Source organism: Fukomys damarensis, unplaced genomic scaffold (assembly GCF_012274545.1).
Source record: "Fukomys damarensis isolate Sample0158 unplaced genomic scaffold, DMR_v1.0_HiC HiC_scaffold_10, whole genome shotgun sequence".
NCBI lineage: Eukaryota > Metazoa > Chordata > Mammalia > Rodentia > Bathyergidae > Fukomys > Fukomys damarensis.
The window spans coordinates 23,153,584-23,178,221 of NW_022900922.1; the positions used below are offsets into that span (position 1 = coordinate 23,153,584).

At 35.8% G+C, this 24,638-nt stretch overlaps 1 long non-coding RNA gene and 1 pseudogene across 1 annotated transcript in view; both read right to left on the minus strand.

Annotated features, from left to right (window-relative positions):
* The window catches only part of LOC117285465, a 130,943-nt gene that overhangs the window by 102,746 nt on the left and 3,559 nt on the right, over positions 1–24,638 (minus strand). The window lies entirely within an intron of this gene.
* LOC104861469 lies at positions 15,519–17,842 on the minus strand (annotated as a pseudogene).

Sequence of the window (24,638 nt, forward strand, 5' to 3'; positions counted from 1 at the left end):
CATGGAGAATTGTTTTCCATCCTTTCACTTTCAGTCTATGGACTTCCTTTTGCACTAGGTGTGTTTCTTGTATACAACATATTGTTGGATTTTGCTTCTTAATCCATTCTGCCAATCTGTTTCTCTTGATTGGTGAATTGAGGCCATTGACATTGATGGTTACAACTGATATATTTTGACTTATTCTTGTCATGTTTTTGTTTGTTTGTTGACTCTTTTTACTTTTTCTCCCATCTCCTTTTAGTTTCTTGCCTTGCCTATTTGATTTGGTCTGTTGGGCCTCATGTTATTGTGAATTTCGTTGTCCTTTTCTAGGATATTGTTTAGAATTCCTTGCAGTGTGCTAAATGTTTTTTGATGAACAGTTGTTGAATGTTTTATTTTTTCAATACCAGGAATCACATCCCCAGCCCTTTTTGATGTTTCTCACATAGGATTTTGTTAAACTGCCTTGGCAGGATGTTCTGGGATTACAGACAGGTGCTGCCACACTAAGGCTCAAATATTTTTTCAGATATTGTAGGTCATCATATGGTCTTTCTATATTTTAAGATTTTGTTGATATTACAGTATCAATCCTCCATTTCTAGAACTATAATCTATTCTTTAATAATGTATTATTACTTTATTTATTAATTTTGATTACTAAAATTTTGTTTTAGGTGTCCTATTTTGGAATAGCAATGAAAATTTGAGTGTAATATGCCTAGGTACTGACTTCTTTTAATAAATTCTACATTGGCAATATATTTTCATTAGTCAGTTTTGGAAATTTTTCAACTATTTCTCAAATAGTTTTTTCACTTTCTGAGACTCCAATTATACTTCTTTTGTCCATAGGAGTTCCACATATTATATTCCTTTGAGGATTTTCTATTCTATTTTTTGGAACATCAGTTTGTATTCTTTCCCCAAAAGGACTTATCTTTGCATAATGAATTTCTATTTTAAATGTTTACACTTTTATTATATTTTATTATTATCAATTTGGTTCTTTAAATTTTTTATTGAGTTTATTGGTACATTCTAGGTATACAGTACAGTCACATTCATTACTGGGATCTTGTACCTTTACATGACAGGTCTTGGTTATCATTTTTCCCCTGGTCCCTGCCCCCCTCACCCCCTCCTCCCCTCCCTATTTACAAACACTTTAATTCCATTTTTTCATTTTCTCACATTTTTTTTCTTTTCCCTTATTCACCTTCCCCTTCCCTTCCCACTTTCCCTACACTTTTAGCCCTTTTCTTCCTATTTCACATTGTTAATTATTTCATTAGGATCTTGAATACTACTATAGTTTTTCACACCAGAGAAACTATTCAGTATTTACACGTTTGACTTATTTATTTCACTTAGGAGTATATCCTCAAAAATGTATCCATTTTCCTATGAATGACTCTAATTTCTCATTCTTTATGGCTGAGTAGTATTCCATTTTATAGAAAAAACACATCTTTATTCAGTTTCCAACTGATGGGCATATGGGTTGTTTCCAAGTTTTAGCTATTACAAACTGTGCTGCTATAAACATAGGTGTGCATATATCACTGTGATATGATTCTTTTAATTCTTTTGGAAAGATACCCAGCAGAGGCATGGCTGGGTCAAATAGAGCCTCTAGTTCCAGCTCTTTGAGGTATCTTCATATTTATTTCCACAGTGGTTGCACCAGTCTGCACTCCCACCAACAATGGAGAAGGGTTCCTTTCTCCCCACAACCCCGCCAACATTTGTTATTGTGTGATTTCTTGATAGCAGCCATTCTTTGTGGGGTGAGGTGGAATGTCCACATAATCCTCTCGATAGATGCAGGAATCAATTTGTTACTTTGTAGTATTTTTCAGTGTTCTGCTGACATTTTCCATCTTGTGCTCAGATTTCTTGAGCATGTAATCTTACTTTTTTAATCCATGATAGAATATCCCATTATCTTAATCACCCATGTGCCTATTTCTACACTCTATATTTTCTCTTGTTTTGATATTTTGTTTGTTTCTTTCCTGGTATAGTAACATCACCAATTATATCTACACTAAAGTTTCAACAAGGTTTTTGGTTAAATTGAAAATTATGAGATTTATTAATAAGACTTACACAATATTTAAAGGAACAAATTGGAAGGAATTAATCCACAAAGTAAAGAACTTTACTCCAGAGTTATGATTTAAGATCACTTGGTGTTGGCACAGGACTAGAAAATGAACCAAAAGGCAAAATAACCTAGCCACCAATTCATAAATATGTAGTCAACTGATTTTTTTTTCAAAAGAGAAAGCACATAGAAGTAGAAAATGACTGTCACAGATGGATGGATAGATAAATATTGGTAGATACATCATCCCCAGTGTACAATGGTACAACTCACAATTTTTCAACTTCACAATGATGCAAATGCAATAATTATTCAGTAAAAACTGCACTGTCAATTTCGAATTTGGATGTTTTCCCAAGTTAGCAATATGCACTATAATCCAAAGTGATGAAATAGGGCAGCATGGGTGAGCTGTAACTCCCATTCAGCCATTAAATCACAAAGATAAATAATCAGTACTCTAAAGTGAGCTGTGCTCCTCAGCTATAATGTTCAGTAGGTTGTGTTAATATACTTTTATTCATAATATTGTCAACTTAAAATGGGTTTGTAGACTTGTCATGTAGAGGTACAAGATCCCAACAATGAATGTAACTGTACTGTATCCCTAAATGTACCAATAAACTCAATAAAAAAAAAATGGGTTTGTAGAGATAAAACCCCATTGTAAATTATGAAACATGTGTGTACCTTTGTGTTAAAAGGTAACCTAGGAGAATATCCTCATGATGGTGGTATAGAAAAAATCAGTTAAATAGAACTGAAATTGAATTATCATAAATTATAAAAATGTATAATGGATTACTGTAATATGGAAACATGGTTATTTATCAGAAGATTCCAGTAACAAACATGTAAAAACCAGACTGGAGGGAGTTATTTTCAATATATATATTTGGCAAAGTACTCATATAAAGATATATAAAGAAAACCTAAAAGCCAATAAGAAAATGGAAAAAAATCAAAACTACTGTATTTTGTCACTAAGTATATCCAAATGGTAAATAAGCATTAAAAAATATATTCAATAGGAAAATACAAAATGAATTATGAAATATTGCTGAAATGAAAATACTACAAAGTTTGGTTGTGATGCGAATTAATACATTTAAGTTATATCTATAATTTGTACATTTTAATATATGTGTATCATATTTTGATAAAAAGTTAACTAAATATCGATGCCCATATATGCTAAAATTCTTAGCAAACTAAGGGGAAAGGGAAACTCCCATAGGAAGGTAAAGGATAGCCAAAAGATATAAACAATTAAATCATGATTTCTGGTGTGTTTTCAGAGGCCTTAGGTAAACTGCAGTTCCAGCATCAGCACTGCTAGGAACTCGCTCTAACTGGAAATGAAGGGGAGCTGGGCTTGGGTGTTTGCAGTGTTCCTTGCACAGAATACTTACATAGTGGTCAGCCTAATGCCTAGCTGCCTAACCTGCAACGGGGGTTCCCTCAGACAAAAAACTTGCCCTTGTGATCCTTGTCTCACCTGTGTCCAGTTTATACCTGCCTGACCATAGCTCTCTGACTCAGAGAACTGAACTTTGTGTCCCAGCAGTTTCAGAGAAAACTCTGGCCTGGGGAAGTCTTTAGTCCTTTAGATGAAACATACAAATTCAATAAAACACAGTAATAGCACTATTTATAATACATGGGTCACTTTGAATTTCTGGGCAAATGCCTGGATGTTTCCTCAACAAGAAGTCAAAAATCCAGGGAGTCCACTTTGATAAGTGGGTGAGGTGTCTCTCAATGTTTTATTTCTAGGCACCTGCCTAAGCCATTTTGAGGGAGGTGTAGGAAATGGAAACTGTTCTGAGAGTGACTGAGCCCTATTTATGGTATGGGAGAGTTAAACACATATTCAAAATATATGAGGAGGCAACAGGAAATTACAACATGACAAAATAAGGAAAAATTCCTCCCCCACATCTAAATCATTATTTCCATTAAGCATCTAGTTAGAGACAGGTTACAGCTATCAGGAAAAGGAAAAGGAAGCTTTGAAGGAGAAAGAATAAGAAAGAAAGACTGAACCACTCGGCTGGCTATAGCCACATCAGACACCCCAGATGATTTCTCCACATGGCTTCTTAGGATGACTCTGCCCCCTGTACCCCTCCTCAGTCTGGGCTCCACAGAGCCCTTGCCCTACTCATGACTAAACAGGAAGCCTGACAGTGCACACGCAAGAGCCTGCCCCTCTTTTCCATACCAGCAATCTCCTCACTCTTAGTGGGTCAGCCTGCGCACAGCCGCCCCATAAACTGTAACACAAAGTCCCACTGAAGACTGTTTCAGGTGGCCTGTTTTGTCTTTTTGTTGTTTCTAATGGAGTAGGCCAGGCTGAGATAGCAGTTCCTAACACTGAGGGTTGCAGGGATCAGAGCAGCCCGTTTAGCATGGAGAGAATGGCAATGGGCAGCAGAGGACGACTGAGCGCCACCATCTGCAGCCACCCGAAGGGCTCCCAAGGGTTTTCAGAGGACTGGCAGAATGCTTCCCACACTAAGTGCTGATAGCTCTGGCCTTCAAAACCCAGAACTGTTAATGTTAAAAGAGCTACAGTTGGCCTATTCCTGATTTCTATTTGAACTGAGCAAAACACAACCAGTTGGTAACAGAAGGAATAAACTGCCAGAGAAAATACATAATAATCTATAGACTAACTGTTGGGATTAACATACAAATGTAGAACATTTGAAAGTGCCTGATTTTTTGTTCCTTAAAATAGAAAAATGTCTTCAAATAAATTTTTAAAGTATAACATATTTAAATTATCCAGTTTATCAGAATAGCTTTAGAAGTCCAAGAATATATTCTCAAGCTCATTATTATAAGGGAACCAAAAATTAAAATAAAAAATGCAGATAAACCAATGAGCAAATACTACAGTTACAAGGACCGGTAGGGCTTGCGTATAGATAATGACAAACCAGGTGTTTAGCATGTGTGAGGCACTGAGTTGTATCACCAACCCCTCCAAAAATTGAAAATTTCAAGTTTTATCAAAGACTACCATCCTATGCACAAATTGTTTTAAACCTTTTGAAAATGTTTGGTAATACCTATTAAAGTGAACTTTTTCATATACTGTGACCAACAGTGTTGCTTCTAGATAAATTTTACATGTGTGTGTGTACATGTATACTATATATAAACGATGTAAAAGACAGTTTTTAACAGCACTATAAGTAGTGACCCAAAAACCAAATCTACTTTTCAATATTAAAAAAAAGATGAAGAGAAGGGATAAATGCATAGTAGTACACAGCCACTAAGCAGTGGGCACATAAAAGATTCTTGGTAAAGAGTCTTTAACTGTATTAGCTAATTCTCCCTATTTAATCAGCTAAAGGGTACATTTGTATTCACGATGTTTTCATTTAAACAGTTTTGTATTTAAAACAGGAAATAATTTTGCCAACATTTACCAAAAATGTTATAAGATAATAAAACGTATAGCTTCCATACCATCAAGCAAAATACAAAATATATGACCAAAAGTATGAGTGATTCAAAAAATCTTTACAAGAAATAAAAGAAAGTATGGAGGCAGAGAAAGGGAGTAGGAGAAAAGAAAGAGAACATGAGAGGAAGAAAGAAAGTTAGTTTGCTTTTTAAAGGGAGAAGCTGAAAAATACAATGCCTGTGGTTTTACTTTTTACCCCCCTATCCACTAGTGTGTATGCGTGTGTGTGTGTGTGCGTGTGTGTGCACATTTACTTATGAAATGCTGTCCTGTGAGAAAGCATCTAACTAAAGTATATTTTAACAATGTACTGGTTTTATAGTTGGAAATCCACAAATAAAGATATTTCCATTATAAATGCATATTGACATCTCTAAGTCCAAAATCTCCTTTCCTCACCTTTCTTTCCCACCTGTAAGAAAATTATAACCAAGTTCAGAAGTCACGGAACAGATTGGTAGTGCTGATCACTCCTCACAGTCTTACAGATTTTTTGCTCCTCCTGGGGTCTGAAAATTTTTTGAAATTTCACCTTTGTTTTCATATTGGAGTTGTAACAGTTTTGGTTCTCTCTCTCTCTCCCTCTCTCCCTCCCTCCCTCTCTCTCTCTTTCTCTAGACTTAAACCCTAGTATGGCAAGTCTTCGTTGTTCACTAGTCCCTCCCTAAATTAGGTGGCTTCCAGCTCTCTTTCTCCCTTAGATCTATACCCTACCTACCTTGTGTGACAACTTTTCAAAGCTGTCAATTTTGTCTTTCAACTATCTGTGATTTATAACTTAAAGATATTCATAATTTAACAGACACTGACTATTTCTTATTGTTCCTCCTGCAGAGATGTAAAACTACAGTCAAATGTTGCGATGCCGTTAACATTTTTTCATTGGGTGCACTACAAATATGTATAGCACCACTGGAAACAACTGCGGAAAATCTTGATAAGAAAGAATTGAACAAGAACACTGTTTCTTGTGCAATCTCAGCATTGTCTGGCACAGGTCTTTTAGGTTCTAGTCATGGGTCAAACAAATCATGGTGTATTCCATCACATTTATACCCAGTATGCTTGATTGTCCTCGAAAGGCTGAAGAATATTTTTATTTTCATTCCAGCCACTATTGGAGAGATGCCTTTCACAGCATTGTCAGTTGCATTTCATGGAAAATGCCCTTGAAGGTAAGGTGAAAAGGAAAAAGCTCACTAGTTTTTCCTTCAATCTTGAAAAAAGAAAAAAGACAGACTATATCTAGAAACGCTTCTTTCAGTAGGTTCTATGGGCAAAATTGAATGTCATGCATTTTACCAGGAATCCTGACCATACATGAGTATATGGAACGCCTCTGCAGTTTAGTCAAGTTGCGTTAAGATCTCGGGAGCTGAGTAGAGTCCAAATTTCAAATATGCTTATTATGACTTGCTAAATCCCATGAGCTGCAGGGCATGATAATTCCTGAAAAAGCATTTCTTCTGGCAGATTAAGAGAACAGTTTGCTTTTGCCTCAGGCCATTAACATTTTAATAAAATGGTCATCAATTGTGATAACAATTCATCTTTAGGGGACTTTGTCTATTATTAACCTTATTAAAGAACAAGTTTATTATTGCTGACATGTAGATTTTTCCGGCCCTCATCAAATATGCTTCTCATTCTAGCTCTCTTTCACTCTCTCTCTCTCTCTTTAACATTTTAGTTCAGTGAAGCTGAATTTCTGTGCCAAGTACATGTTTACAAGTTTGTTGGTTTGTTTTCTTTTGGAGCAATTTGAAAATGATTCTCATTTCCAATAATAGTTGATTAAACTAAACACATTTTATGGGTTTTGTTGAGGATCACAATCTGTTTAGCAGGGATAATTTACTAATTTTGACTGATTTCGGGAAAACAGACAGTTGTCAGACTTAAGAAAATTTTACTCTAGGAGAGAGCAGGCGATCAAAAACTACTTTAGAGTTTATTTTCACACGGAAATAAGGTAGTATAATGAGGGATTATGTCTTTTTACCAACAGTGGGATGCCTACTGTTTTTACTGAAATAATCGGAAACATTCTATTTACTAACTAATTAATAAAGGAAGATGAATCCAGCATTTACCTTCTAAAACACAACATGAAGAAGGCAGAAGCGTAGAAATGTGATTGTGATGTCTTTGGGGAACTCAAACTTGTCTACCGTGATGAAAGCAAGGACTGGACAGAAAAGTAATTATAAAGCAGGATAAAAGTTGTTTTAGAACAAATTTTAAATTATAAAAATTTATACATGTCTCACTTAAAGTCAAGGGAAGTCAGGTCGTAAGAACTTCCTATGTTAAATAAAAAAATGTGATTAGAATGGGCTTTAAACTTCTTTACAGTAGGGTACCAAGTCAGTGCTGGTAATAAAATTCTAAAATTTATAAACAAACTTGCAAAGATGCTAAGCAAAAGAAGATGCTTGCTAAACTGGGTAGAAAGCAATAGGAGAGAAGATACATCCACAATGGACTTTTCAGTAGACATTAATGTAAAATGAATGGTGGCTATGAAAAAAAGCAGTAATTTTGATTTTCAGGTTGAGTAACTGGTTTGTGATGGCCTCGGCCATTGATTATAACAGAAAAACACAAAACAACTATTTTAGGGGAAAGACATTGTGCTTTTGTTATATGACTGTTTTCAGAGTCTGTAGGCAACATCTAAATATAGTAACAAGAGTTTCTACAAAGCTAGAAAAGCAACAAAGCTGACTTGTGCATTCACCTGTCTAGAACTAAGCAAACCAAACATTTTAGTTTAAAAAAATATGTACTTTGAGGTCCATGTAGATAAGATGGAACATTTTCTTAACTTGGATTTGCTCCAGATTCTATATAATTTGCATTTGTTTTAATATACTCCTATTATGCTTCTTTATCTCCACCACCACAGCCATTATAATAATTATTCAGTCATTCTGCCTCTAGTTTTATCTTGCGAGTATGTTTAATGTACAGCTATAAGAACGATTTCTGTGGGATAAAAATATGTTTTAGAAAAATGGCTTTGGCCACTAGCACTGTGAGACATAACACCTTTTTATTCTATTTTTTTCTGTAGTTTCACTGTGAAAAAAGTGCAATCTACAAATATTCTAATGCACCAATGAGGTTCATTTCAAAATTCAGTAAAATAACATAAAAATAAGGATGAAATAAAATAATAGTAATCTGTAATATGATATGTGCTTTACTATGTAAATGCTTAGTCACTGGTACACCCATGAGATAATGAAATAGAGAATGTCAGTGTATAAATAACAAAACATAGTTGGATGAAGATACCATATGTAGGTTGATAAACAAATCCCATATACTTCCATGCCTAAATTTCTTTAGGCACCGAAGTTACCAACACTGCACTGGAAAATCTTTATTATATTTATATGGCAGTTCCATTATGGGGGTACGTTGAAATATAGAAAGAAGAGTGTACACTTAAGGGAACCAAGACCTGTCATGTAAAGGTACAAGATCCCAGTAATGAATGTAACTGTACTGTCTACCTAAAATGTATCAATAAACTCAATTAAATAAATAAATAAATAAATAAATAAATAAATAAATGAGTTAAGGTCCAGGTTCAGACAATAATAATTCAGTTTTAATGTAAATGAATCTTCAACAGAACAGTTGAAAGTTACATGAAAGGCAGAAATTATTATGTGGACCAGCCCTACACATTGAAGGGGAGCTGAACACTGTCACCCTCCTGCTAATGCCACTCATGTCCCCTAGATGGTATGAAGTCTAAATATCATTCCCCTATACTTCATATGCCCACCATAGGTAACTTGGCTTATACCTTCCCAAGAATCTATATGCCTCAAAGAATAAAGTTCATTTTTCTTGATGTATAATTCCACTTATTATCTGATTTTAGCTGCTGTCATGATTCCTGTCTGAACATTTTCGCCCAACTCATATTAAATTGATTTGTATTAGAGAAAAATAGTTGTTTGGCTTTTCCTCATAGGATCCGCTCAACCTAGGAGGAGGAGGAGGAGGAGGAAGAGGAGGAACATATGTCTGATATCTTATATTTCCTAGTGCTAATTAACCAATTTTTCCTACCGAAATCCACTATGGAGAAATTTCTGTTTTTCAATAGTGGTAAATTTGCCTCTTAGAAACAATTTCTCTTTATGAAGAGATCTATACAACCTAAAAAATACGTGGAAAACATGTTTGAGTACCTATGTAATGAAGACATGAAGGGGCAAATATGGATAGAAGGAAAAGTCCAATATTTATCACTGTATTTTATTAGAACTGCTGTTGATTCTAAAGCCATGGCTGACAAGCTGAGAAGGAAAGCAAGAAACTGTGAGTAAAAGAAATGAAGTAAAGATTCCTGCAGTCTTATGGGGCTAGGAAGATTAACTGGGTACAGGATTGGTGGATTCTAATAATAATATCAGATATTTGGTTGGGATTCTCAAACATACCCTTAAAAGATTAAAAAGGAAATCAACCATCTTACATTGAGACTGAAGCCCAGCTTCAAATCAATTCAACCTTTGGAAAAAGTGATCCTTCTGTATCATTAGCCATTGCCCCAAAGAAAAACACTACAGCCCACCTAAAGGAAGATAGTACCATTTGTAGATTCATACAGCTTAACAATAGCTTGTAACATTATAGAATGTTGAGGATTTAAAAAATAGTTGCCAGGTATTATCAGGACAAGAGCAGTGAATCAATACTCTGTAAAACAGACCAAAGAACTGAAGATAGTGTATTGGCAGTGCCAACAATGTATTTAAAGTATTTGTGATGAAAATGCAAGATGACTTAGATTAAAAAGTACAGTGTTAACAAAGAAATATAATTTACTTGAAAAATTAAGTGGAAATTCTGAAACTTCATTCTGAATAAAATCTTTAAGAACTAAACAGATTTAAATTAATAGCAACATGAGATGAGAGAAAATTTACAGGCTGAGTCTAACTTGACTAATGGCCAGTCAAAATAAAAGTTCAAGATTTCCAGATGATTGTTAACAGAACACAGATGACCACACAACAATTGCAACATTCACATTACATTCCAAATTTTCCCAACAAGAAACTGGAAAATTGGAGGGGAAGACAGCACACAGACACCAGACAGTGACCAGATACTAGGACTGACTGACAAAGAATTTAAAACAGCTGTCATGATGAACAATGTGCAAAAAAAAGGAGATTCTTTACATATCTGAAAGAAAATCTCAGCAAATAAGTCCAATATATAAAGAAAGAAATTCAGTAATTTAAAAAGCTATCTAAATTTGGACAGACTTGATATCACAATGGAAATAAAAGAGTTGCTCAACTTGACGATAATTCATAGAAATCATCCAATCTGAAAAACAGAGGAAAATGGATTAACCGATTTTCAAGAATCCGTGAGGCAATATCAAAAGATATAACACAGATTTCATTTGAGTCTCGGTTCTAGATCGGGAAGAAATAATATTTGGAGAATTAATGCTGGAAATTCTCTCATATATGGTGGAAGATACAATTCAAGATTTACAACTCAAGAAGCTCACCAAATCAAAACAGGATACTTTCAAATAAACTTATGCGTACATACATCAGAATCAAATTGTTCTACCTCAAAGATGAAGTTTCAAAACCAGCCAGAGAAAATGTGACGTACTATATGCAAGGAAATAATTTAAATAATTACAGACTTTTCAGAAATGTACTTCAGAAAGCAATGAAGTATATTTTTAAAGGCTTGAAGTAAAGAAGTCTGGCTATAATTTTATACCAAGATGAAGTAATCTCTAGGAATGAAAGAAAAGGAAATGCATTCTGAAACAAATTGAAGCATAGGGGGTCTTATCAGAAGAAATTCTCAATAAGGAATAATAAAGGAATTTCCTTAGACTAAAGAAAAACTGCCCCAGAGAAAACCTTCAATCCTCAGAATTTAAAGAAAGAATGCCGAAAATAGTAATTACTAACCAGGTGTGGCGCTGCAGGCCTATAATCCCAGCACTCAGGAGGCTGAGGCAGGAGGATGGCCAAATATTCAGTGCCAGGCTGGGCTACAAAATGTGAGTTCAAAACCAGTCTGAACTACATAGCAAGACTCTATCTCAAACAAACAAAATAATTATCTGGGTAAATATAAAAGACAACATTTAAGATTTTAACATTGTCTATCAACATTTATATCAAAATTATAACATTGCCCGCTGTGGCTGTCAAAGTACATAGAATTAGTAAATACCAAAATTGTATCCTAAATTTGAGTGGGTATGGGAAAGGTGCCTTTTTGCAAGATTTCTACATATATATGCATTGGTACAATTTAGTTCTAAATAGATTATGAAAGATAATGCATATTATAGATCCTCAAGCAACCAATGAAAATATATTATAAACAAATACGGACAAAAAAGGAATAGGTAAGTTGAAACATTTAAAAATATTCAACTAACCCAAAAAAGAGAAGGAACATGGAAAGAGATGGAAAGAAAAAGGGAGAAAAACAGAAATTTAAAATATTAAAGTAACAGACCTAAGTAAATGCAAGTAAATGTTGCCCATAGTGAAATCCTTTAAATATTAAGATTCAGAGAGGCTTGGAATGAATGAACGGAAAGCAATATATCATGCAAATACCAAGCGAGCAAAAGTTGAGGTGACTACATTAATTTCAGACGAAAGAAACGTCAAGATTTAAAAAGAAAAAGACCAGAGATAAAGAGGCACATTTAAAAGAAAATTCAAGGGCTGGGGATTTATTTCAGTGTCAGAGAGCCCGAGTGGAAGAGTGCAAGGGTCCTGAGTTCGATCCCCGGTGTAAATGAATGACTGAATAAATAAATACATATTCAAGAGAAAGAAATGAAAGCTGTCACCGTGTGTGTGCCTTATTGAAAAGTCCACAAATAATATAGAGAAACTGACAGAAGTAGAGTGCAATCAATACATCATATCATCCTTTTCTGAGCAACTGATCAGCAAATTGGGCAAGCGAGATCTCTAGATTGAGAAAAGCTGAACAACACTGTAAGCCATCTTGGTAATTACAGAATGCTCTGTTCTTGGCAAAGGAGTTCAAGAATCTTTGAGCTGAGCCACAACCCTAATGTCTTTTGTTTTGTTGTACTTGTTTTGTTTTTGAGACAAGGTCATACTAAATTGTCCAGGCTGTACTAGAACTTGTGATCTTCTGGCTCAACCCCCATTCGATATTTTTAACAACTGAAAATTTCATGTTCTTTTATATTATAAATGATAAATTCACCAATTTAGGTGATATGCTAAACCATAAAAAACAGCCTTTTAAAATAAATCAAGTAATGTTTTCTGACCAAAACAATGAAATTTGAAATCAATAATAAGACACCTTAATATTTCAAAATTAAATAAAGCACTAAAGCATTTAAGTAATAAAAAATATGACAAATACTTTAAGTCATCTAATTTGAAAGCTTAGAAAAACATTTTTTTAATTTTAGAAATATACAGCTTACCAATATTAACACAAGAACAAAAGTAGAAAATCTGAATAATCTCATAACTATTAAACAGGTTGAATTATTTATCAAAAATCTTCACCAAAGGAAACTTTTAGAACCAAATGGATTCACTGATGAATTCCACCAAACACTAAATAAAACAAGAATACTAGTTTTATACTATCTTTTGCAGAAAACAGAGGAGGAAATATTACCAAAACAATTTCATGCAAATAGATGAAAAAATCCTTAACAAAATCCTAGGAATTTTCATCCAGCAATACATTATGGCATTTAATTGAGCATAGAAATGCAAGACTACTCAAACATCTGAAAATAAAAGAGTAATTCACTATGTTAAAACAATAAAAGAGAAGGACATTCAAACATTTCAATAAATACATTTGTAAATATACCCAGTGACAAAAAAACCATAAAATTTCTCAAGGAATTAACAAGAGGTAAACAAAAAGGACATCTACAATAAACTTAAAGCTAACACTGTATCTAAGGTTGCCTGATTTGCTTTGCCCTAAAATCAGAAACAAGATAAGAATGTACACTTTTGCCCTCTGTATTCAATATTGAACTGGAATTATTAGCCATTGTAATATGGCAAATTAACCAAAACAAACAAACCACACAGATTTTAAAGGAAGATATAAGCTTTCCTAAACTGTGATTGTTAGTGAAAAAAATGTTTTAAGGTTCTACCAGAACCAACAAGTTGTTTTTGTAAGGTTACAGAATATAAGGTCAAAATACAAAAATTAATTTTACTTTTACAACTTAGCAGCAAATAGTGGAAAATAGAAAACTTTTAATTTCACAGAGTAGCTTGAAAAAAAGTATGGTATCTAAGAATAAGTCTAACAAAAATGACCAATATCCTATACTTTAAAATATTACTGAAAAAGAAAAAATAAGAATACTTAAATAAATGGAGTGATTATCATGATAATGAATTACAGATTTTAGTTCTGCTAGGATGGAAATTCTCCCCACATTGATTTACATATTCATTACAATCCCAAAGTTCTAGCAGGGTTTTGTATGAATGTTTTTTTATTCAGTATATTTATGAATTGATGGGTCAGTTTTGCCAGTGTTTTAATTCACATTTAATTGATGTAGACCCTATGCCAATAACAACTAACAATAATACTAGTTTAACTGAAAAATTATAAAATGTTTCCATTTCTATGTTGATCATTTGATTTTCCTCAAATTTCATAACCTTTACAGACATAAAGGATACATGATAAATTGCAATTTGCCACAACACACTTTGACCAAATCTTAGTATAAGACACAACACATTTTTGTGTACTCTACTTTTATAGAATAACCAGATTTATAATTGCTTTCTTTATTAGATTTATCAATATACATGGCAATTTTCTCGGATCTCAAAGAACCAAAAATATGTAATTTTAAAGGTAAAAAAAATCACTTTCCTTTAGATTTTCCTAGAGAGCTATTAAAATCAATTTATAAACAAAAATAATTGATAAATTAACACACTTTAGAAATCAGAATATTTTAAATTAAAATATTTTAATTAATATCTTTTAATTAACTACCATAGTTAAATTTAATATCAAGAACAAAATGGCTTATCCCCACCAACTTGGCAAGTGAGAGAAAGTCGCTGGAATTTACACTTAATATAAGTTTTAAATGAGATTATTAAATGATAATATTTTATCAATGATGGGAAATGTTTATTTATAGGAATTTCCTCAGGTCCATCAATTGTTTTAGGTCAAGTTTGAGCTCCTGTCAACTTTATAGGTTACATTCAGTGCACCTAACTTCCCTAATAAGTTTGTCAATTTAAGAATATGAGTTTCATTGATAATAAGCGAGAATAAGCAGTAGCTAATCTATTGTTCAATTGACAAAACACACACACAAAAAGCTAAACCTGAATGAGATAATTTCAAATAATAATTTTAAAATTTTTTTAAACTTTAAACAGGATTGAACGGTCAATGCTGCTGACTTAAGATTTCACAGGATAACCTTAAGAAAAAACAAAAAGCAAAAACACATAGAAATAGTGAAGTCATCACCTTATTGATAAAAAGCTAAAGTCATTGAAGGGGCAACAGCAACTTACTGCCTACATTTAAAATTAATTTTAAAGAAAACTAGAAACTAAGAATGCTATTGGGCCAGGGATTTAGCCTAGTGGTTCTGCCCCCTGCCTTGCAAGTACAAGGACCTGAGTTCGATCCCCGGTACCAAAAAAAAAAAAAGAATGCTATTAAGAAGCGACAAAAATGATAAACATTTCATACCTCAAGTGTACGTAAGATCCTAAATAAAAATATTAAAGATAAGCGTCTTTGAAATTTTTTCCAGCACTTCCTCTTATAAAATCGATTTCTAAATAGCTCATTTCCTTTTTGCTTCGGTGTTTTGTTTGCTCTCAGCTAGACTTTAATACAGTAGAAAATCTCTTAGGTTCTTATCAAATGCTTGGCATTGTAATGTGATCTCATATCTTTCCTCAAATCAAACTCTGCTCCACATATCCCACATGCATACAGATGAAAGTCCATGTGCTACTCCAACTGGTCATTATTTGGGAGTATCTGAGCACAGACCTGACATACAGTCTCACCGGCAGATAGATGAGAAATCGCACGCCGTACACGATCATGTTTTCTGAAGTTGCCTTGACCACAAGTGGAACAGACACACTGGCCATGCCTTTGTGCGTCTCATCGTGCAGACGCGACTGGTGTTCTCTTAAAAACTGCTTCCCAGCCAGGCATGGTGGGACACTCCTGTAATCCCAGCACTCGGGAGGCTGAGGCAGGAGGATCACTGTGAGTTTGAGACCAGCCCGGGTTACATAGTGAGTTCCAGGTCAGTCTCAACTACATAGTGAGACCCTGTCTCAAAAAACCAAAAAAACAAAACAAACAAACAAAAATTGCTTCCCACATGTCTAACACACTTTTTCCTTAGTATGAACAGGATAGTGTTCTCTTAAATGACATTGCTAACAAAATCCTTCTCCACACAAATTATAAAAATGCTTTTGCCTCAGATCTCTTTCGTTTTCTTCCATAATGCCACTCTTAAATATATCTAGACCTAGGCAGCTAGACATACATTCAACCACTAGATTTTCAGTTTCAAAATGCTGGCCATAATTAGGACATCGAGAAAGGACTGGCAGAAGGGTTAAATAACTGCTGTTCTGGGGTACTGTTTATTTGGTAACGACTGTCCCTAACATCATCCCACATTTGAACAAACATATCTCTTATTTCAGACGGTTCATCAGGGTTTTCTTCCACGTCCATCTTCTCCTCGGTATTCATTGTCAGATCTTGGGGCTCTCCACACCTCTGTGCATGTTCCTGAAGCTGTCGACCCCTGACAAGGATCTGTCTGCATTTACCGCATACACAGATGTTCTCGAGGTGTTTGGCTAGGTAATGGGAAGACAGGTCCTCCCCTGTTATTGTGATCCACACAGTTCACCAGAGGCGTTTTCACTGTCCCCCTAAACCGGACTGCTGTTGTTAGGGGGCCTCAGATTTTGCTAAAGTACCTCTTTCATCATAATTTATTGACATCTGAGGTTTTAGGGTTTTCCTACTGCTTTTGTTGTTGTTGTTGTTTCCATTTTTTTCCTTCTGTTTTCACTTTTTTCTTGCCGCATCTTCTTTGATATAGTATCTATAAAATGGCTCTTGGGGTTCATCTTCTAATTCATCGTTATCAGTGATTCTTTGCAGTCTTTGTCAATACCTTTAATAATATTAAAGTCTATAAGCTCATCTGTAGGAATATCTTCATCTTGGTGGTGATTCTCTTCCTCCCTGCAGCCCTGCATTTTCCTTCACTGGCTGGTTCAGACTCCACCGTGCTACATTTTCTACTTCCAGTGGTTGAAGCAGAATCATCAGGAGCCTGGCTTGTGTCTCCTCTGTATTTGTCTGCCTGTGCATAAAACGTTTTAGATGAGTCCTTTTCACCAAATTCAACTTGGTTGTCTTTTGCATCCCGAATATCTACTATTCAGTGGTGAGATCTTGTGTTTTGGTACGAATGTCTTTTAGCACAGGTCGTACATGTTCATCTAATAATTTTTCATAGCTAAAGCCAAATCCACAGCTGTCACAGGTAAGACTCCGTCCAAAGCGCCATGTGACACCCTTTCTTTTAGAGCAGGTAGTTTGGACACAGAACTTTTTCTCACATACATTAAGTAGTGGTTCAGGAAAATTACTTAATTGTAAAGATTCTTCATCTGGCTCTGCTATGAGGTGTGTTTACTGTCGAGCTTGGCTCTGCACACTACCCGTTGGCTTCACTGCCATTTCTACCACCGTGTCTTCATACATTCTTATCCGGATACCATTCCGGTGTTCTGTTTGCTAGAAGCAGAAGAGGAACATTTTGAACCAGAACAGTCTGCATCTTGTGTGTCTTCTAAGCAGTCAGGAACATTGTACAGCTGTAGGTAGTTCATTGCCACTTTAAACTGCTCAAAACTAGAGGGAACGGTCATGATTTTTCCTAAATACATAAACTGCAGAATGAGATCAAAACACCCAGCACTGATTTTCATGTTGCTGAGATTCAGCTGTGCGGTCTATGCTGATGGTGCATGAAAAACATTCTGAAATAGGAGCTGCAGGCAGCTAGAACGGTTTTGTGTGCTTGGAAGTGAATGTCAATTGCAATGCAACAGTCACAGAAGAAGCCCCATTCTCTGGTTTTTTAGCTGCTGCAGGACCTCGCTGCTATGGCTGGGCTTTGCCATCTTCTAGTAGAGACCCAGTTTATGGACAGGAAGCTCCCAGTCTCAATGATTCATTTGTTTTCTCTTTCAAATGTTCATAGCATTCTAAGCAAATCCAGTTTTTCCTTTTGAAGTCTGCCCCATCTTGTCACCACCTCCCTAGCACTCAGCATTTGGAAAAATCTAGTGGTTATCAGTTACCTAGGCAACACATAGCAGTACATACCTTGGGTTCTATGTAAATTGACAAGCCAATTCCAAAGTATACATGGAAAGGCAAAGACCTATAAGGAACAATTTTGGTGAGTATGATTGAAATTGGAGGAATTGCCTTGCATAATTCCAAAAGTAATTACAAAATTGTGAAAAATCAAGATAGTTTGGTATTGATGAAAGGACAGAAATAAGTCAGTGGAGCAGAACAGAGAATAGCCATATATGGCTAATTAATTTCAACAAAGGAGCCAAAGTAAAGCAACAGGGAAATGAATGTCTTAATCAAGCATTGTGACACCTAGTAAAGATCTACATAGAAAAACTGTGACTTTATCCTTATTTCACACTGTGACCATTTTTTATGTTGAATGTTCCCCCAAAACCTGTGCATTCCAGCCTGCTGATGGTTAACTTTGCCTGGCAGAAGCTTTTTAATCTAATGTATCCCCATTTGTTGATTCTTTATCTTATTTCTTGTGAAACCAGGGTTTTGTTCAGAATGTCGTTGCCTACACCTCTATCTTCAAGGGTTTTACCTATTTTATCTTTGAGCAGATTGTGTTTCTGATTTATATTTAGATCCTTGATCTATTCTGATTTTAGTTTAGTGTATGGTGACTCGCTTATTTGAGAATCCCAAAGTATAAATAAAGAACAGATATTAGGAAGTAGGAAGAACTTTTTCCAATGGAAAGGGAAGAAGAGATGGGGGAATGAGGGAGAGAAGGAAAGGACAAGGGATTAACAAAAAGAACTGAGGAAATAATGGAAATAGGGCTTTTGCAAATGGCTCCGGAGCGGAAGAAGGGTTGGAGGTAAGGAAAGGAAGGGGACAAAAACAGGAATTATGATGTACTGTGTACATGTACAGATGCCCCACAGTGAATGTGATCAATATGTTCTGCAAACATAGACTAAAACAATGGCCTCATCCCCAGAGTAGCATATTAGGAGCTGGGGGAACCTTTAGGATTGGGGTCTTGTGGCAGGTGCTTAGGTCATTACACTCATGCCTCTTCCTGTTTAGCTTTGTCTCCTCACCCTCAAGTGAACAGTTTTGTTCCACTATGTATCCCCACCAAAGTACGTTCCTTGCTACAGGCCCAAATCAATGGGGAAAATCACAGGCAGGAACACCCAAAGCTGTGAGGCGAAAGCAGAACAAAAACTTGTTTCTATGTGAGTTAACTATATTTCATATTTCCTTAAGAGGTGGGGAGCTAGGACACACCAAACACACAACTAACTGGAAATGAAACATGAACGACATGCCGGAATTACAGCTATAAAACTTGTAAACACAAACAGCAGGTAATATTCGAGGCTTTGTAGCACTTAAAACACAGTAAATAATAAAGGATTAGATAAGTTAAATGACATAAAAACATTTACTCTTCAAAAGAAACAATTCTTTTTTGGAATTCATATATATATGGAGTTCATGATGCTTGCATTCATCCTAGGGAGGAGGTTCATGGACTGAACACATCTTGATTCTTCATCCCCTTCCCTCCCCTCCTCCCTCCTTCTGCATTTGAGTCGCCTTTCCCCGCTCTCATCATCGTCATTATTTTTAGTTGACATTTATGACTAAAATTACGTTTAATTGAGGGCAGTTAGTGCGTGCACCTGACACATCTTATATCTTTTTTCATCCACTTCCCTTCTGCCCCATATCCACTGTCAAACTCTTGGCCCCCTTCTCATTTGCAAAATGTCGCCCTGTTTCCTATTATCAGTTTTCTTTAGCTCTTTATTTGTAGTTCCGATTACTTAAATTAGAGACACTATGGTATTGAAGCACCTGTGTCTGTTTTATTTCACTCCATACAGTCACCTCAAGGTACACCCGTTTCTGCCGCAACCCGCACAGCATAAGGTCCAAGCCGGGGAGAGTGGTGGGAGATGAAGAAAAATGAAAACACAAAGGTTATGCTTAAAAGCCAGGATCGGGTGGAGCCACTGCCTGTTGGGAGTCGACGGCCGCCTGGAGTCCAGTGCACTCTTTATTTATAGTGCAAGACAAACAGGAAGAGAGGTGTGAAATAGTGCTACATGGCCTAGGCAGAACATAGCATGATTGTCTCATGTTTGGGGCACGCACAGAAAGGGAACAAGGAAGGATGCATAATGTCTCCTGGAGCTGTATCACGCAGGGTCTACAATCGGTCAAACAGACCATCCAGTCTGCGAAGGAGAAAGGGAGTAGGGAAAAGGAGAGGGATCACCTTCAGGACTGGCCCACAGCACATGTCCTACAAATGTCTCCAATTGATTCTTCTTTGTAGCTGAGTAGCCGTCCATTATGTACAGATACCACATTCTCTCTACCTTTGTAGGTTGATGGATACATACGCTTCTTCCAAGATTTAGTAACTATAAACTGTGCTGCTATAAACATTGGTATGCATGCACCTCTGTAATAGGATGTTTATCCTTTGAGAAGATACCGAGGAGGGGTGCACTACTGGTGAAGTGTACAGGAATTCTACTCATATTTGTGTGTTGATTTTGCATCCTGCTACATTGCTGAATTTCATTATTAATTCTAGAAGACTTTTGATGACAGTTTTTGGTCTTCTTTGTAGAGGATCATGTCATCTACAAATAATAAACATTTGATTTCTTCTTTTGCTTATTTCTCTGGACTGATTTGTTCTGGCTAATGTTTTGAGTGACTTGTTGGACAGAAGTGGTAATAGTGGGCACCCTTGACTTGTTCCTGATTTTAGTGAAAAGCTTTCAGTTTTTCCCCATTAATATGATGTTGGTCATTGATTTATTATAAATGGCTTTTATCAGGTTCAAGTACGGTCACGTGGATTCTGTTCTTGTTTCTGTATATGTGATATATTACATATATTGCTTTGCATATGTTGAATCATCCTGGCAACTCTGGGATGGAACCTACTTGATCATAATATATGATCCCTCTGATGATTTGTTGCATTCTGCTTGTCAGTATTTTATTAAGGAGTTTTGCCTCCATGTCCATTAAGGAGATTGCTTTGTAGTTTTCTTTTGTAGTTTTTGCTTTTATCTTGATTTAGGGTTAGCATGATGCTACCTTCTGAAAATGACTTTGGAAGCATTCCTTCCTTTTGGTTTCATTGAGGAATGTGAGGAGTATTGACGTTAAACCCTCTTCAAAGATCTTGTAGCATTCAATAGTGAAACCATCAGGTCCTAGGCTTAGTCAATAGGTGCTTTGTTGCTGTCTCAACTTCAGTGCTTCTCATTGGATGGTTCAGAATTATGTATATACTGTTTGCTGAACACAGATAACAATTTGATGCAGATACTTTCCTTATCCTCATTTTACTTGGCTTACATATGAATGGAAAGAACCAAATATACATTTAATATCAAGCAGTCCAAAACATTTTTTCTCAGAAGCTGTTACACCCAGGGTTTTCACTCAAGTAAAACCTTGTCCCCAAAGAGATATTTGTCAACTTCTGGAGACATTTTTGGTTCTCACAATTGGCAGGGTACTACTGGCATCTAGTGGGTAGAGGCTGGGGATGCCACTAAATATCCTACCACCCTCACATCAGTCTCCTGTAGTATTAGAATTACCTGGCCCAAATTGACCATAAGGCAACCAAAATTGAGAATCCCTACTTTGTACACATAACCCAAACTCATCTCCTCTAAGATAATAGTCTCCTTAGTTTCCTGCTCAAAGTACATCCTACTTTTCATAATCGTCTGTACTTAGTTGAGAAAAGAAATAAAGGGATTAGTCCATATCATCCCTATTCCTAAAGGCTGCACTCATGTAATGCCTCTCCTCAGATGCACAGCATATGGGCTTGTGCCCTGTGACAGCTAAACACCCATCTCCATACATCTCCCTTTTTCACCTAATATTGTGGTTGTTGTTGCACAGTGAGGAGAGGCTACCTGGCCCCTTTGATATTTTACTGTCCTCTTTCTTACTTTATAAGCCACAGTCCTCTTTCCGACTTAATCATCATCCTCCCTTTGGTATCTTTCTGTCACGTTCTGTTGTGTACTAACCTCCATGCTACCTAAAAAAATGCTCAGTCTTAATAAGTGCAAGAAGAATAAAAAAGTGAGACCATCTAAAACAATGTGTTTGACTCCAAAAATATATGGTAAGACACAGAATCAATAAAGAGATATCTCATGTAACATGTATTTTAGTAATATTGTTTGATAAAAATATACCTGTACAAAATTTAAAGATAAAAATTAGTACAAGACATAAGAAATTGGGCATTGATTACAAATATAAATCTGAATGGTCTGTTATGACCCACAATCTCATTTTATCTTCTTTCTTTTCCAATCTAAATAATCTTAGTGTTCTTGTTGGCTAATTCAGCGTTGACTTCACTTTTTGTCAGGATGACAACAGCAATAACAGACTTGGAATTGAAACAGCATATATTATGTCAAGATGTGGCTCACTTCAATCTTTCCATCTAAAAATCCCCAAGACTAGAAGATAATTTTCTTTTACAAACTATTGGTAGAGTCAGTATTCCAAGAAGTTCTTGTCTTTTCGCATATTCTACCTCAAAACATCTAGACAAAACCTCAGCCTTCTAAAATAGCATGCTGCCTCCACCTGCAGTTGGAAAGACCTTCACAACAACCCTTTCCCTTAGAAAAATAGTTGTCTCCAGCAAAGAACTTGGAAGCAAAAATATCACTAAGAAGAATTCTGATTTTGAATCCAATTTATGCTTCTCAGTATACTGATATGACTTCTACAAGCTGTTAATAATAATTATATTTACGTATTTTAATCGATGCATTATGAACAAGTATGTTACTGCTCTGATTTGAATAAACTAACAATTGAAGTAGATGAAGGTTCCAAAGCTTTACCTGAAGTACCCCTGCCTAACTTGTTTAGGATTATCTCCCTTAGATCATCTTTAGCAGATTTTTCTCACAACTCTAACTGATTAAAGAGCCTTTCCTGAGTGTTTCCACGGTGTGGTGTTTAGTCATTCACTACATTACAGACCTGAGAGCTCTGTGACAGTAGGTAGCAAGATCTTTCACCTGAACTTTGTTTTAAAATGTGAAGACCCAATTTTTAGAGAAGTTTTAGCCTCACAACAAAAGTAAGAGGAAGTTACATATATTTCCTCTTCATTCCCTCTGCCCTCAAATGTATATAGCCTCCGCCATTATACCTTCATCTCCAGTGTGCTGCATTTGTTTTAATTAAAAAACCTGCTTTGACAGATTTAAATCACACATAGTCTGTAGTTTATTTTGGCACACACTTTAAGTGTACATTCTGCGGGTGTGAACAAATGCGCAACGGCACGCTGCTGCCATTATAATATCACACAGAGTGTATTAACTGCCCTGAAGATTCTTTGGATCCCACACACTTTTATTCAATTCATATTCTCGCAATTGTTTATGCTAATTAGTGCTTCTGCACAGTCAAAAACTGGACATTAGTGAATTTGCAATGGTTGTTCTAGAAACACAAAGGAAACAAAGCTGAAAATCCAGTAAAGACTTTAGACAATGTAGCGATCGTTCTTCATTACTGTGAAGCATTCTTTCACTGACATGAGGTGTGGATCACCGGATGGCCTAAATTCAACGCTGTACAATACAGAGAATATTGTATACCAGATGAACATTGAATGCAGCCTTATGTTAATACCCAAGTGCTTGCTCCAAAACACAATCAGCCTAAGCCTAATGTTCATATCTCAGCACACTTCCCTGACAATGCCTGTTGCTGAACAGGTACCAGACTCATGTCCTCATTCCATATTACTGACCTAAACAAGAGTATTCTAGCATTCTCTGGTAACAGAAAAGCATAAAAGAGCAATTGCCGGTTAACACAGCAAAGCATCAACTGATTGACTCCAATGTCTTGGAGGCAAGATATTTTTGTCACTTAATGACTCCCATAGAGGAAGCCAGGAAGGAGAAGGCTGCAGTTCACTTGCGGATACATGTAAGACAAGTGAGCTATTTCCTGATATATGATCATGCACTTCAATTAGATCTGTATTTGCAGAAAGGCAATGGAAAGTCAAGTACTATACTTCCCACCAATTACCATAATGCAGAGTTCTAGATAATCAGAAGGTATAGGATAAATACTTGAAAAAGACAGACAAAATTATAGGAGACTTCAGAAGGCACTGTCATAGGATGTCTATGTTTTATAAGCTTCACCCTATTTTGGTGATTACTGCTGGGACTATGTTTCCAATTATATTCTTTCATAGAATCATGTCATTTTCTATTTCCACTTTCAGGCCTTTGATAAAACAGTCTCCCAGATGAGGATACTATTAATACACTCAAGGGTGGGGGGATCGCATCCAAAGGACTCTGAAATACCAGGGCCAAATTGAATTGGTTCTTTTTGAAGCAGGCGTACCTCATCTATTTCATTTCTCACTGGTTATTCCAGTAGCTGCCTCTTAAAAAAATCATTTAAATCAAACCACACTTCCACTCGCCGACAGACGAAAACACTTGCAACTAATCCATCTCCTACTTTATTGCCCATAGAAATGAAGAACAGGTTGCAAAGCACAGTGTACAACAGGAGGCTAGGAGACAGCAGCCATCCATTTCCTCC